Source organism: Cydia splendana, chromosome 25, assembly GCF_910591565.1.
Source record: "Cydia splendana chromosome 25, ilCydSple1.2, whole genome shotgun sequence".
Lineage (NCBI taxonomy): Eukaryota > Metazoa > Arthropoda > Insecta > Lepidoptera > Tortricidae > Cydia > Cydia splendana.
Window position 1 is genome coordinate 2,874,130 of NC_085984.1, and position 16,234 is coordinate 2,890,363.

General features: G+C 37.5%; 2 long non-coding RNA genes across 3 annotated transcripts in view; one reads left to right on the forward strand and one right to left on the reverse strand.

Moving 5' to 3' along the window:
- Nucleotides 1-2,377: 2,377 nt before the first annotated feature.
- LOC134802884 (uncharacterized) overlaps nt 2,378-16,234 on the reverse strand; it is a 128,895-nt gene continuing 115,038 nt past the window's right edge. The window contains exon 3 of one of the 2 annotated variants that reach the window (XR_010145887.1): nt 2,378-2,661. This is a non-coding gene — a long non-coding RNA (uncharacterized LOC134802884). The remainder of the gene's footprint in view (nt 2,662-16,234) is intronic. The other variant, XR_010145888.1, reaches the window with a different exon arrangement.
- Nucleotides 10,457-16,234, forward strand: part of LOC134802881 (uncharacterized) — a 77,907-nt gene continuing 72,129 nt past the window's right edge. Inside the window, exon 1 of the long non-coding RNA XR_010145885.1 lies at nt 10,457-10,476. This is a non-coding gene — a long non-coding RNA (uncharacterized LOC134802881). The remainder of the gene's footprint in view (nt 10,477-16,234) is intronic.

Consider the following 16,234-nt stretch of genomic DNA (forward strand, 5'->3'; position numbering starts at 1 on the left):
AAGCGGTTACCGTAGCCTATGGAGGCCTGTGACGTCAGTAACAGTGATGTCGACAATTGTCGGACCTGTCACGTTGGTGAAATAGGACCCTGACTTTAACCTACATTATTTGATCATGTAATGTTATCATCTACCCTCAACTGGCTAAAGGAGCCATTTGAGGGTAGATTTTGTTTAATTTTATTTAAATACCGAAAGATACAGACTATAATTCAAACCAATATCGCGTTTCTGAATAAGGCCAAAAGTATTTACTTACCTATATATTAAACAATAAAATATGAAAATAACGATGGGCCTTATTTAGTACTTCTTCTTCTTCTTCTTCCGACCTTGTCCCATTTCTGATTGGGGTCGGCTCTCCTAATCCTCCTTCTCCAGAGATATCGTTTCTGGGTCGTTACTGGATCTAAATTGTTAATAATTGACATCCATGTAGAGTCGGTCCATAAAAAGTCTGCAGCGGATTTGATAGTCCACGCAGTGCAAGTGTCATTTATACGTCATAATTTCATAGAAGTTTGTCGTTTAAAATAACACTTGCACTGCGAGGGCTATCAAATCTGCTGCAGACTATTCTTGGTCTGACTCTAGTAAGGTATGGGCCTTATTTAGTGCAGGTACCTTATATGTTTATTTGCTGTCCCATGTTATATACTGACCATAATAAAGTGTTTACATTTACATACGGACCTCAAACGCATTCACACAGCAGAATAAAAGGAAGGCAAACAGAAATGGCCGACGGCGCTAGCGTGCACGTAATTGCAGAAGGCACGCAACGCGAGCACGCAATGCTAGCTAAGAAACTACAGTGCATATACGTGCAAGTCGTGCATCTAACATAAAGTAAAGTCCACAAGGATTAGGAAGAAACATAAATTGACTGTTATTAAAAATAAAGACAATTATGTACATTTAAAGCAATTACAATCATGGTTGTACCGGTTCCTACACTAGGCGTAGCCTGTCACTTGCACGTAGGTAACCATTTCAACTACGAATTAGGTATCAATGACTTGGTTTTTGCGAAATGCCAATAAAACACTATACATTTAATGAAATTACTAATAAGTATCATCTGTCTTCATTTTTTCAATTTGTTTTTAGGATTTCGTACCTTTACGACCGGTCTGGCATAGTGGGTAGTGACCCTGATGAAGTCGATGGTCCCGGGTTCGAATCTCGGTAAGGGCATTTATTTATTTATTTATTTATTTATTTAAGCTTTATTGCACAAAATACAAATAAAATGTACAAATGGCGGACTTAATTGTGTGATGAACACAGATATTTGTTCCTGAGTCATGGGTGCTTATGCATTTATCTATATACGTATGTATATTGTCGCCTTATAGTAGGTACCCATAGTACAAGCTTTGCTTAGTTTGGGGCTAGGTCGACCTGTGTAAGATGGTCACCAAATATTTGCTTATAAAGGGAAAAAACGGGTCACTTTGTTGTCCATTTGTCTGTCCATCCGTCCGTCCCTCTGTCTGTCAAAAGTCTCTCAAGGTATCGAGTTGAAATTAATACCAGATCTATAGACCCATGAAGCTGTGAAAAAATTAAACTTCTAAATACGGCCCGGTCTAACGTGAGTCATCCTTTAACGTATTTTTAGCTTTTGTATGTAAATTGTTACAAATATTTAAAGTGCGTTTTAGACCTATGTTCGTGATTTTTTACTATGGAGAAAAGAAGAGAAGAATGGAGAATGAAGTCACTAGGAAACATCCTCAAGAATGCTAATTCCTGGCAACCGTATAGAGATTTAAAAAGCGGTAAAGGGACCCACTGATTAACAGTCCGACGGACGGTATCGGCCTGTCAGTTAGAACAAAAATTTGATAGTTCCCAACAACTGACAGGCCGATACCGTCCGCCGGAATGTTAATCAGTGGCCCTTAAAACCGCTCTCTGAACCTACGGCACCTTAAAAACTTGTTGACCCAAGTCGTGCCTCAAAGTGTACAATCAGTTGTTAGCTGCGGTCACCTGACTCGAACGTATACCTAAGATGCACGAGTGTTACTTTAAATACATGAAAAATGTCCTCTCGTAATTATAGACATGATAGTAATAGAAAAACAGACCAATGGGACATTGTTGAAATCATAATTGTATAAGATACTTTTATTAGGATTTTAGGGTTCCGTAGCCAAATGGCAAAAAACGGAATCCTTATGGATTCGTCACGTCTGTCTGTCTGTCTGTCCGTCCGTATGTCACAGCCACTTTTTTCCGAAAGTATAAGAACTATATTGTTGAAACTTGGTAAGTAGATGTATTATGTGAACCGCATTAAGATTTTCACACAAAAATAGAAAAAAAAACAATAACTTTTGGGGGTTCCCCATACTAATAGAACTGAAACTCAAAACCATACGTGTGGGGTGGATAGGTCTTCAAAAATGATATTGAGGTTTCTAATATCATTTTTTTCTAAACTGAATAGTTTGCGCGAGAGACACTTACAAAGTGGTAAAATGTGCCCCCCCCCCTGTAACATCTAAAATAAGAGAATGATAAAACTAAAAAACATATATGATGTACATTACCATGCAAACTTCCACCGAAAATTGGTTTGAACGAGATCTAGTAAGTAGTTTTTTTTTAATACGTCATAAATCGTAATCCGCAATTTTATTATCTTACTTGCTGCTACGGAACCCTTCATGGGCGAGTCCGACTCGCACTTGGCCGCTTTTTTTAAAGGCCCTAAATTTCTAAAAACGGGTTTGTTTTAAATTTCCATGTAAAGTTGTAAGTAAAAGTATTCGTTTTCAATGTTTTAGGGCCGTGGGGACAGGGACTCTATGAGGAGCTGTCAAAGCGCCTCATAGAGACTTCTGGTAACCAGAGGGCTGGCCAATATTTTGCCCAGCGTATCAGCATTGCCATCCAGCGGGGCAATGCGGCCAGCCTTCTGGGCACCCTACCGAGCGACTACGACTTAGGTAAATTTTTTATTTATAAGTTTTTAATTTAAGTGTTTTTATTATGTTTTAAAAATATTAATAAATAAGTTGGAAGCTTAATGTTGTTTAGCGAATCTTATATGTACCTTTTAACGAGCAATTCTTCGTTTTACAAAACATATGCCCTGGGGCGATAAAGTAGCACCATATGTAATGTAAAATATTTCTTATTCGTACCTAGGTACAATAAAGTGTTTACTTATTTAATTTAAGAAAAAAAAATATCTTGACTTTTTTATACGACCAAAGCTAAAATGTCACAGTTTTGGAAATCATGAAAAAAGGCTTAGAAGTAATGTCAACAATAAAGAAGAGGAAAGCAGCATATTTTGGACATATATATAGAAACAATAAATACAACCTACTGAAATTAATAATTGAAGGAAAAATTTAAGGAAAGCGTGGCCGTGGTAGAAGGCGCACATCATGGACTGAAAATATAAGAGACTGGTTAAAAGTGAAGAGCATAGATGGACTAATTCGCATGACTGAACATAGAGAGACATATAGACATATAGTCGCCGACCTCCGGACGGAGATGGCACTTGTAGAAGGAGAAGAAAGCTAAAATATCAACTACTTAGACAATAAGATTTTTATACTTTTATTATTTCCACATATTATTATCATAATCATTCTCCACTATCATCAAACTCAATAAAACGAGAACTGGCCCAATTTGGCCGTAGATTTTGGATCCGTATTTAATTGTGGCTAATTCTGGCCCACGGGCTGTGGTTACGTCGGGACTTGAACCCGCTATCCCGGGCCGTAACTCATGCGTGATTTATTGTGATCTAGAGTTCCGTGGGTGAAGTGAGTGAGTGAGATTTTTTTGCGATTTATCAATAGTAGGGATACTAACTCAGGGAGGTAAATTTTAATAATTTTGTACAAGGGTCAAGAGGGGGGGTAAGTTTTTAACAAAATATTTTGTTACAACTGACAAAATGATTTGTTCGACAATATAATAAGATATAGGTACGTTATTATGTAGTGTTAAACTGTTAATTGTGACAATGCATGTAGCAGCTAAAAGAAAAGAAAACAATTTTCTTAAACGGGTCTTTAAAAATAAATATTACCGGACAATCTTACACAAATCAACCTAGATAGGATAAGATAATAATTTAGTTTCACAGTAATCTCAGTAAGGCTTGTATTGTGAATAGTAGACGACGGTTATATATTATAGATAAAATATAGATAAATGCTTAAAAACATATATCAGAACAATAAATAGATGAGAAATCAGATAACATACAAAAAAAACCTGCCATATTGAGAACTGTCTTTGAAATTTAGTCGCTTACAACGAGAGGTAAGTAAGGTCCAAGTATTATAGTTAACAGCCCTTTTGTTACCTCTATTTGAAGGCAACAATTGGTACAGTGTCCAACACTGGGACATTCGCATTACAGGTTTAATTCCTTTCTCCATACGACACAAGAAAACTACACATCAAGTGAACTGGAACGCCAATAATTTTCTACTCAATGCTTAATGATCATTTCCATGCTAATAAGCGGTTATTTCTTTCCGCCATTTTGATTTCCTGGGTAATAAATAGGTAGCCATGTTGGAATTTTATTAAAGGGATTTTGTGAATGAGAAATTGGTTTGAATTTGTTCTAGCAAATGTGTTATATTGTGGATATATGTCATGTAAGTCAAGCAACTAACAAGAGTTTGAAATTGATATTATATGTAATAAGTAACAATTATTACAGTACATATGGTGCTGCTTTACGGCCCTAGAGCGGGATTAAGGACAATACGTGCCTATGTAAAAAATTTAAAAGAGCATTATATGTACGGTGCTACTTTATAACTTTACCACCCTAGGGCGGGATTAAGGACACTGCCTATATGTGAAAAATTTAAAGGGCCATATGTACTGTAAAACGTTGTACACGTGTGAAAACGTAATTCGCAACTCGTGTCGATTGAAAACACTCCCTTCGGTCGTGTTTCAATCTATCGCCACTCGTTGAGAATTTCCTTATTTTCGCACTTGTATCGTAATGTACTAATAATATACACAAAAACGTACAATCCCATAATAATAAAAATCCCATTTTCTCCTATTAAGATCGAAAGCACCTACACATTACAGAACAACAAAATATTGTTGTTCAAAAATTAGCTTTTCTTGATCTTAACTTTGCGATCTCTAAAGAATAGACGCGAACAAATTAATCATACAATAAAATGTGTGAGAGGGTTAAGATGAAGTATGACAGTTCTTTAATAAATAAATTGGTTAAATTAAGTTATAAATAAACCGATATTAATATAATTTTAACCATTATCATCTAACGCACCCCACATTTATCTTTGGAAAGTAAAAACCAAAATCCTTCGTATTTTATTTATTCCGAGCGAAACGTGGGAATCGCGAAAAGAAATTCCACCATACGTAATTACGGTATTAGTTATATATGTAGTTATGTAGAGGTATAATTGAACGGTCGGTTGTAGAGTTCGATTCGCAGGGCGTATTTAAAAACGGATATTCAATGCAGTGTATCCAGTTTTCCATATGACTTTGTCGAATATAGCCTTTTGTTAGTAATAAAAGTTATGTCATGTTTCATGAGCGTTTCTTTTATTTTTTGCCATTTTTATTTATTGTCACGTTTTTTGCCACTTTTGTGTTATTTCTACTCAGAATCACGAGCTCTTTCGATCATAATGAGATAAAAAAATGTCCCAGAGTTTTTTTTCCTATTTTCCATTTACCCATACACTTTGTATGGCCGTAACAAAAATGAAAGTTTGGAAATTTTAGGACACTTTTTTTCTCCTATAAGAACGAAAAGGGCTCGCGATCCTGACTAGAAATAACACAAAAGTGGCAAAAAAGTCACAATATATAAAATGGCAAAAAATAAAAGAAACGCTCAGTTAAAAGGACAAATCGGGTTTCTAAATATTCAATTCTAAAAATATAAGTCTATGGTCTAATGGCCGCGACCCATACAATGAAAAGAGTCGTGGCAATTATTACCCAGTAAAGAGATATTTGCCTCAAAATTGTTGCATCATGTATCAAGTAATGTAGTGTCCTCGACTCGAAACGTCTGAGGTAATTTAACTTAATTAGAGTTAGACCAAGAAAAGTCTGCAGTGATTTTGATAGCTCACGCAGTGCAAGTGTTACTTTAAACGTTCTATGAAATTATGACGTATAAATACCACTTGCACTGCGTGGGCTAGCTATCAAAATCGATGCAGACTTTTCTTGGTCTAACTCTAGTCCCGTTTACCTACTATAAAAAGTCTATAGAAGTCGCGATGTCTATAGGATGGGATATAATTTTGATTCGATAGCGTGTCATGACGTACGAGTTTGCATTAAGTTTCATTTTTTATGGGATTTTGAACGTTTTGGAAACTCAGAATTCTATACAAAATGACACTGTACGCAAACGTGTATGTCACGTCACACTATAGAATGAAATTTACTCTAGAGGTACAGAATTGTCATAGGTATATCAAGTTCAACGGACCCTACACGTGTCTTTACATTTTTTTGAGAAAGTTGGGAAAGTAAGAGACCATCCAAAGCTTCAGTGACTTCTAAAAACGACATAAAACTTAATGATACGTAGTGTAGCTACGTAGCATAGCTGAACAGTTAGTTGACACACCCACAGCATTTTTAATTGCAGTTTAGCTACGGGGCATACTACTTTATAATTATATCTTGTGAGATGGTAGCCGAAACCGCGCTTATGAATATTTGTACGCTGTCAAATGTACGGGAAGTCGTGTTTTGGTGATGAAGGGAGACTTTATGTCATTCTTCCTTTTCTCTGTCCCGGGGGTAAAGTTGACGAAATATAATGAGCCGATCTTGTACAAACTTACTATTAGAAGTATTAGAACAAATTAAATTATTCTACCTTACCTTACCTCCACCTGTCTGTTCTACCTTAAGGATGGCCAGGGGGCGCCATAATGTTTTAATGTTTTAATGTTTATTTGGGCACAAACGGTACAATAATACTTACAGATATTAATATTATTCAATACATGAACCAGTGAAGTTGCCACTAACTACTAACACGTATACAAAAAATAAACAACGGAATAACAACTAGAATATCCACAGAGCAAACAAACATTTGTCGGCATTGTTAATGAATTTAAAAATAAAGGAGAATAATGAGAAAAAAAAAATCAGTTAAAAGTTAAAATATTCTAAACATTAAGTATTCAAAGTACTAAGAACCTCATGCTTAAACTTAACTAACGGAATGTTAAACATATCAATGTGTGAGAAAAGATTATTATTACACTTGCACGCTTTATCAATGAAGGAATTCGCTTTGTATTTTTTTCGCGTAAAGGGGATGTGAAAGAGTTTGTGATGTCGTGTGTTCAAACGAGGAGTTCTAAAATTAATTTTATTTATTAAATAAGGGGAGTCAATATGATTTGTCAAAATTTTATATAAAAAATTCACAGATTTCGTGCCTCACACGACTATCGAGCACATTGGAAATGAATCTACGGAATTCGAAAAAATATTGTAGCTGAGCGACGAGAAAGTCTGGATAAGGAAAAAGTTACAAAATAAAACTGCAACGTTGAATGATAATTATTTTATTCTTAGACTAACACAAGTATCCTGGACATAACGCATGTGAACAAACAAATTGCAAAATTTCCACACGCGTATCCAAGTTTGAATAATTGTCGCCGTGGCGCATAAGTATAGGTACATATTTCATTTTTCGATTAATAAGCAGGATATATTAATGTTCAAAGTACAAGAAAATTATTACACGGCAAATCCGTAGTCAACTCGAGAAGTCGAAGCCGAAGATCGGCAGCGGCCCATTTGCTGCAAGATATGAAATTTTCTTGACAGCAGTTTGACGCGACGAGAGATGACCATAACAGCGTTTGTCTATGTTGCACCAAACCTGAGTTCCAATAGGTACTACCAGGGTTCAGCATCAGCTATCTTGGGTAATGCTCTACCATGTGCTCATCATGACGAATCGGGTGTCCAAAACAGCGTGTGCCTATGTTGCACCAAACCTGAGTTCCGCTAGGTACAACCAGGGTTCAGCATCAGCTCTATCTTGGGTACTACTCTCCTAAGTGCTCATCGAGACGAGTCCGATGACCAAAACAGCGTGTGTTTATGTTGTATTAAACCCGAGCTCCACTAGGTACTGCCAGGGTTCAGCATCAGCTATCTGCTAGCAGCCGCCAGCAACATGCTGAGGTGAGACCATTTCGTGGCACTTTTTCTTTTTTATGTTTCTCTGTATAAGTTTTTATTTTCTCCCTCTCCCTCTCCCTCTCCCTCTCCCTCTCCCTCTCCCTCTCCCTCTCCCTCTCCCTCTCCCTCTCCCTCTCCCTCTCCCTCTCCCTCTCCCTCTCCCTCTCCCTCTCCCTCTCCCTCTCCCTCTCCCTCTCCCTCTCCCTCTCCCTCTCCCTCTCCCTCTCCCTCTCCCTCTCCCTCTCCCTCTCCCTCTCCCTCTCCCTCTCCCTCTCCCTCTCCCTCTCCCTCTCCCTCTCCCTCTCCCTCTCCCTCTCCCTCTCCCTCTCCCTCTCCCTCTCCCTCTCCCTCTCCCTCTCCCTCTCCCTCTCCCTCTCCCTCTCCCTCTCCCTCTCCCTCTCCCTCTCCCTCTCCCTCTCCCTCTCCCTCTCCCTCTCCCTCTCCCTCTCCCTCTCCCTCTCCCTCTCCCTCTCCCTCTCCCTCTCCCTCTCCCTCTCCCTCTCCCTCTCCCTCTCCCTCTCCCTCTCCCTCTCCCTCTCCCTCTCCCTCTCCCTCTCCCTCTCCCTCTCCCTCTCCCTCTCCCTCTCCCTCTCCCTCTCCCTCTCCCTCTCCCTCTCCCTCTCCCTCTCCCTCTCCCTCTCCCTCTCCCTCTCCCTCTCCCTCTCCCTCTCCCTCTCCCTCTCCCTCTCCCTCTCCCTCTCCCTCTCCCTCTCCCTCTCCCTCTCCCTCTCCCTCTCCCCCTCCCCCTCCCCCTCCCCCTCCCTCTCCCTCTCCCTCTCCCTCTCCCTCTCCCTCTCCCTCTCCCTCTCCCTCTCCCTCTCCCTCTCCCTCTCCCTCTCCCTCTCCCTCTCCCTCTCCCTCTCCCTCTCCCTCTCCCTCTCCCTCTCCCTCTCCCTCTCCCTCTCCCTCTCCCTCTCCCTCTCCCTCTCCCTCTCCCTCTCCCTCTCCCTCTCCCTCTCCCTCTCCCTCTCCCTCTCCCTCTCCCTCTCCCTCTCCCTCTCCCTCTCCCTCTCCCTCTCCCTCTCCCTCTCCCTCTCCCTCTCCCTCTCCCTCTCCCACTCCCTCTACCTCTGCCTCTATTTCTATTTCCACCACCACAAGAATGCATAGATTGTCGAATAGTGCGTTATCTACGCCCGTCTCAAACAGGATAGATAGAGTTAGACCAAGAAAAATCTGCAGCGATTTTGAAAGCCCACGCAGTGCAAGTGTTATTCTGCCGTCATAATCCCGATAATTCACAACAAACACCGATAACGAACTCTGCGAAACATGAAGTCATAAATGTCCTATGAAAAATGTCGTTCTGACTTTTTGACTATTTTAAGGTTAGGCTACAGGGCAAACCCTTAACCCGATCGTCTTTGTTTTAGGCTCAAATTGTAGCTGACTAAATTGTCCAGAGCCGTTTTTCTCAAATTTTTGATATCATTCTTCGTTTCCAAATTATCGAGCACCAAAATCAAAAATTCGGAAAAAATTGAATTTTATTTTCACTATTTCGACCATAACTTTTTTTGTTTTTGACTTTCTCGAATAATTATTATTGCACCTTACAGCTCTCGTGATTATGCGTCTTTTGAGCCTATTTTTTAATATCATATCTTCACAACTTTCCGAGATATAAGGGGATCGCACTTTTTCGTGAAATCGGACCGTATACTGGAGCGAACGAAAAGACATTTCCAATGTCAAAAGTTTGATCCTTTAATGTGCGCCGACCTTCGAGCGAAACCAAATTTCCGACGTTTGGCGGTTGATTAGATTTGTAGGCTTTATATTTTAAATGTTTACTTAGTTTTTTCTGGATTGCCTCAATGCAGTTGATGTAACATTTATAGCTAGGATTCCAAACGGTGGATCCGTATTCGAGAACTGGCCTGACTAAAGAGTTAAACAACATCCGTAAAGTATCAGCCTCTTTGAACTCTTTAGTGGTTCTTAAAACAAAGCCGAGTAGCCTGTATGCCCGATTTGTTATGTTCTCTATATGGTTGCTGAATAATAATTTGCTGTCTAAATGTATGCCTAAATCCTTAACATTAGAGACTCTACGTATTATTTCATTATTTAAATGGTAATTGAATTCTATAACCTGTCGTTTTCTTGTAAAAGTTATAATATTACATTTTTATGTGTTTAAATGTAGGTAATTTTTTTGACAATAATTATACAATCGTGTTAAATCAGCCTGTAATGCAAGACAGTCATCTTTATTTTTAACTACTTTGAATATTTTTTTATCATCTGCATAAAGTAAGCAGGTAGACGATTTAAAAACTGAAGTAACGTCGTTTATAAAAATATTGAAGAACAAGGGTCCCAAATGCGAACCTTGGGGGACGCCAGAAGATACAGGGATAAAACTGGAACAAAAGCCTTTGACTGCCACTGCCTGACTACGATCGCGAAGATAAGATGTAACCCAGCGCAAGAGATTTCCATGCACTCCAACGGACTCTAGTTTTTGTAATAGTAGAAAATGGGATATCTTGTCAAAATAAGCCTTCTAGACTGGAGGAAACCGGCCTGTTTTGAAAAAAGTCGTCGACATCTCTTCTAAATACCTAAAACTGGTATGGATGTGTTCCTCGTGATCTCTAGAATACGAATTGACCGGTTTTAGTTTATGGAGGGGGGGACGGGTCGAAAAAAAGGGGGGCAAAGATGGCGGCCGACCATCATTGATATTTGTTCACATCTTGAGTCCTATGGGACCGATCGGTTCGTGTGAGGTGTCGTTTGAAAGAGTATTAAACGTGCTATTATTGTTTTATAATAACCGTAGTCATAACTGTAGTCGTTTACAAAATATTTTAGAATATTTGATTTTTTACCGTGCATGGATAGCATAAGTACTGATTAAATATGCTTCTAACTTAATAAATTACAATTATACCGCAATTATTTTATTACAAAATATACGAGATATTTCATTAGCTTACCAAAAACATAAGTTTTATTGGTGTATGATATTATATAACCAAGTAATAACGAATTTTGTTCAGCATGGGTCACTACGCACAGTCACGTAAATGGCGGGCGACCGCCGTCAAGTTTTCATTATTTCTCGGGTTCTTATTTTTTTGATCAATTGGTGATAGGTACTATTTGAAAGGTTATTAAACGTACTATAATTGGTTTTAATAACTGTAGTCATAACTTTAGTAATTTACAAAATATTTTAAAATATATGATTTTTTTACCGTGCATGGATGGCATACGTACTGATAAAATATGCATCTAACTCAATAAATTATAACTTTACTCTAATAATACAATAATAATTCTAATAATTCTTACAAAATGTACGTATAATTTAATTAGCTTTCCAATAGTTATTTGTTTTACAAGGGGGCAAAGTTGTTGTTTAACTGCTCGTGCTAATATTGATACCCGAGCAAGCGAAAGATTCCAAAATTGAACCACGAGCATAGCGAGTGGTTCGCAAAATGGAATCTTGAGCGTTGCGAGGGTTTCAAAGCACGAGGGTTAAACAAAATTTGCCCCCGAGTGAAACACAAAATTTTTCACCACACCAACCTGAAGCAAATATTAAATGTAAAATATCAAACAAAATCAAATCCAAATGAATGTAATTAAAAATTTATCATCCATAATCATCATTTAAAAGTCATTTCTACCAGCAAACATAAGAAACCAACTCAAAATTTTCATTTGATTACTTTGTCTCACATGTGAATAAAATGCAACTTTGCTATCAGTTTTTAAAGTGCAAAGTAAGCCTTTCCGTGCTGGTGTGGTGAAAAAATATAGTTTTATTGGTGTATGATATTATATAACCAAGTAATTACGAATTTTGTTCAGCATGGGTCACTAAGCGCTGTCACGTAAATGGCGGGCGACCGGCGTCAACTTTTCATTATTTCTCGGGTTCTATTTTATTGATCAGTTGGTGATAGATACCATTTGAAAGAATATTAAACGTACTACAGTGAAACCTGGTTAAGTGGGACCTGGATAAGTGAGAAACCTCTATAGCTGGGACTCATGGTGCGGTCCCGGCACTTTAGCACTGAATTACCTCTGTTAGTGAGATAAAATGAACCTCTATAACTGAGATTAGTCGTTGTGATTTATATTCAGATTTACCTCTATAATTGAGACAGAGAGTATATTTTACCTCTTTTACTGAGACTATATTTATAAGATTACATTTTCCTAGTTGTTTTTTTAGAATAGTATAAGAATTGGCCTGTGTATCTGAGATAAAGTCAGTCTATGACCTCTCTAACTTGGACTCTATTGATCAGTTTCCGTATTCTTACTAAGTAACTCTTAGTCTATCCATAAATTCCGCATTTGCTTAATTGTGTCTAAAAGACTTCAAGTTTCATTTAGTTAGGTACTTTATGTAGTTAAAACTATCAAAACGAAAGCTGAAATCTTGATAAGTAACACGAATAAACACATTTTCAGTTAATAATTTTCTAAGAGGCAATGAAGTCCGTATCAAATCTAATTGAAAAAAAAAACTATCATTTGAAGATAAAATCATTCAAAATAAATTTAAAGAAATAATTAACAGACTTAAAAAATATTTAGGGACAAGGATTATTTTACCTTATTTATTTTTAAAGATAATTACCTAATACCTTATTAACCACCTCTATAACTGAAATCCATCCTCTATTCTCACCTCTATTAATGGGGCCCTCTGTAAATGAGACAGAAATTTATTTGTACCTGGCTAACTGAGAGCCTGGGTAAGTGGAATACCTCTTTAAGTGAGATAAATCTGCTCGTCCCTTGAAGTCTCACTTATCCAGGTTTCACTGTATATTTGGTTTTCAATAACTGTAGTCATAACTTTAGTCATTTTCAAAATAATTGAAAACATATGATTTTTTACCGTGCATGCACATGAGTACTGCTAAAACATGCTTCTAACTCAATAAGTTATAACTTTACCGCTATTAATGTAATTACAAAATATACGAGACATTTCATAAGCTTTCCAAAAACATAAGTTTTATTAGTGTTTGATATTATATAACCAAGTAATAATGAATTTTGTTCAGCATGGGTCACTGCGAACCGTCATATAAATCCCAACAAACAATTAGGCGACAATTAGCACCTATTTTCTTACCTAAAGACATAGCCTGGCTCTAGAATAGCTACATATTTAGTCTTAGTTTTACAGGCTCTGGTGACATAAAAGTGTTTAAAAGGTTTATCTAAAGATTTAAGATCTACAGTAGCTGTTTTGGGCGCTATAATGCATGTTAAGCTGCTAGTGTTATAGCTTATAGCTCAAAGTGAATTTAACAACCTTAACATCTATATGCGTAATAATCTGCAATTTGCACTTAAGTTTCTAAACGCGTGATAAAGTCTTCTACTTATAGCCTCTTATATCGCAATCGCTACTTAACTCTCTTGTATGACTTACAGTCGAAACGAGAAGTTATGGGTCGCTATTATAGATTTAAGATCATGTAGTTACAGACGAGCGTTATTTAAATACCGTAGTACTCTCTAATCTCATAACTGTCAATAGAGTCATACCTATAAGCTAAAACTACAATGCCAAACGCCAATGAATCAATAGGTAAGCAAAAACTATAAATTAGACAGCAAAATAAAATAGTCATCATCATCTCAGCCATAAGACGTCCACTGCTGAACATAGGCCTCCCCTTGGGCCTCCATACGTGCCGGTTGGAAGCGACCCGTATCCAGCGTCTTCCGGCGACCTTAACAAGATCGTCTGTCCATCTTGTGGGTGGACGTCCTACGCTGCGCTTGCTAGTCCGTGCGGACGGACTAGCAATAAAATAGTAAATAAATATAAATATTTTACTCAATATTGACCTAATGTTACTATTACTATACTTAAAACCGGAATTCACGGATAGTTATTGTTCACTGTTTCCAAAATTAAATGTGGTAGACCACAAATAAAAATATATTGCATTAAGATAAATTTGCAAAGAATCAGAGGCCCTTTAAAATTTTGTTTTAATAATACATATATGTACCTAGTTCTTGACAGTATATTTATTTACAGTATATTAATTTCGCCAAAATAAATCCGCAGATAACGCCGGCATCAGTGCACTAAAATAATTACTTGTTTTTATTTACTCGCCATTAGATTTTACTTCAAGTTATCAGATTGTAAGCTTACAAAAATGCAACGAAAGTAGATAGTGGCAAATAAAAACAACGTGCAATTACCTTCTTGAGTGCCTATTACAAATATTGACCATAAATGCTAATTTACCATCTAAAGCTGAAACTATCACCTATGTGGACCTACGCTGCTACTCAAATAGTAGTCACTTATTTTGCATCCTGGAGCGTGCCGGCGACAAATATCCCTTTAAAGCGCCACAAGCCTCAGATCTCAAGGTGATTTTAAATTATTAATTACGGAGTGGGGTTGAAAACGTTTTACGTGTAGATGTGAGTCAAATAACAACACAGATATTAAGTACTTTATATGCAGTGGTCTTGCAATCATGAAAGCTACGAACTTAACAATGTTATGAACCTAGAACTGGGCTTTTGTCAAAACATACTTAAGTTTCCTGTGATAAAAGACAAAGCAAATAAACCATCATTTATATCGATATTTTATAACAGAACCTCACATTTTGGATACTTACATTATACTGTATTATTATGTACTGTCAAACAATAATAGAATGCTGCTGGTCTACCAGGCGCTCGCCGCGCCGTGTGTTTGTTTGCTTGCTTGGCGAAATTGGTCTTGGCTTACATATATATTTATAATTGTACGGTAACTAAACAATATTTTTGGAAAGTTAATAAATAGTTTGTTGATTTTATTCTAAAAATTTCACGCTATATTTACTACATTATCTCCTTCTCAAATTATTTCAGTGACTAAGCAAACCTCTTAGGTAAAACAAAATTAAACATTTTCTTTAATATTTTTAAAATGGTTAATTTTGGGCCTCAGATTTCAAACAATCGAGTATTCACAGAAAATTTAATATGCTTGCAAATGATATCCACCAAGTATCAGAAAAATAGAACCGGGAATATAATGAAAACTCAACGATGGCCGGGCTCCATTTACGTGACGGTGCACAGTACCCATGCTGAACAAAATTCATGATTACTTAGTTATACAACATTATACAGCAATAAAACTTATATTTTTAGATACCTCATAAAATTTTCCGTATATTTTGAAAACATTTATTGCGGTAATGTTATAATCTATTGAGTTAGAAACAAATTATAGTACGTTTAATATTCTTTCTAATGGTATTGATCACCAATTGATCAGTAAAATAGAACCCGAGAAATAATGAACAGTTGAGGTCGGTCGCCCGCCATTTACGTGATGGTGCGTAGTGACCCATGCTGAACAAAATTCGTCATTACTTGGTTATATAATATCATACACCAATAAAACTTATGTTTCTGGAAAGCTAATGAAATTTCTCGTATATTTTGTAAGAACGTTAATTGCGGTAAAGTTATAATTTATTGAGTTAGACGCATGTTTTGTCAGTACTTATGCCATCCATGCACGGTAAAAAATCATATATTTTAAAATATTTTGTAAACGACTACAGTTATGACTACGGTTATTATGAAACAATAATAGCACTTTTAATACTCTTTCAAACGACACCTCACATGAACCGATCGGCCCCATAGGACTCGGATGTGAACAAATATCAATGCTGGTCGGCCGCCCACTTTCCCCCCCCCACCCCCCCTTTTATTCGACCTGTTCCCCCTTCCATAAACTAAAACCGGTCAATTCGTATTCTAGAGACCACGAGGAACACATCCATACCAGTTTTAGGTATTTAGAAGAGATGTCGACGAAAATCGTGAAGGAGAGGACTTTTGTTTAATTTTCCTATACACTATTCAGTAAGAAGTGCTATACTTGGAAAAATTCGACCTATGCCGCTGTGGCCCGGTGGCCGATTGGCACAGGCACCTGCCGCGATAGCAGAGGACGCTGGTTCGATTCCAACCTGAGGCACTGGAGGCCTTGGTA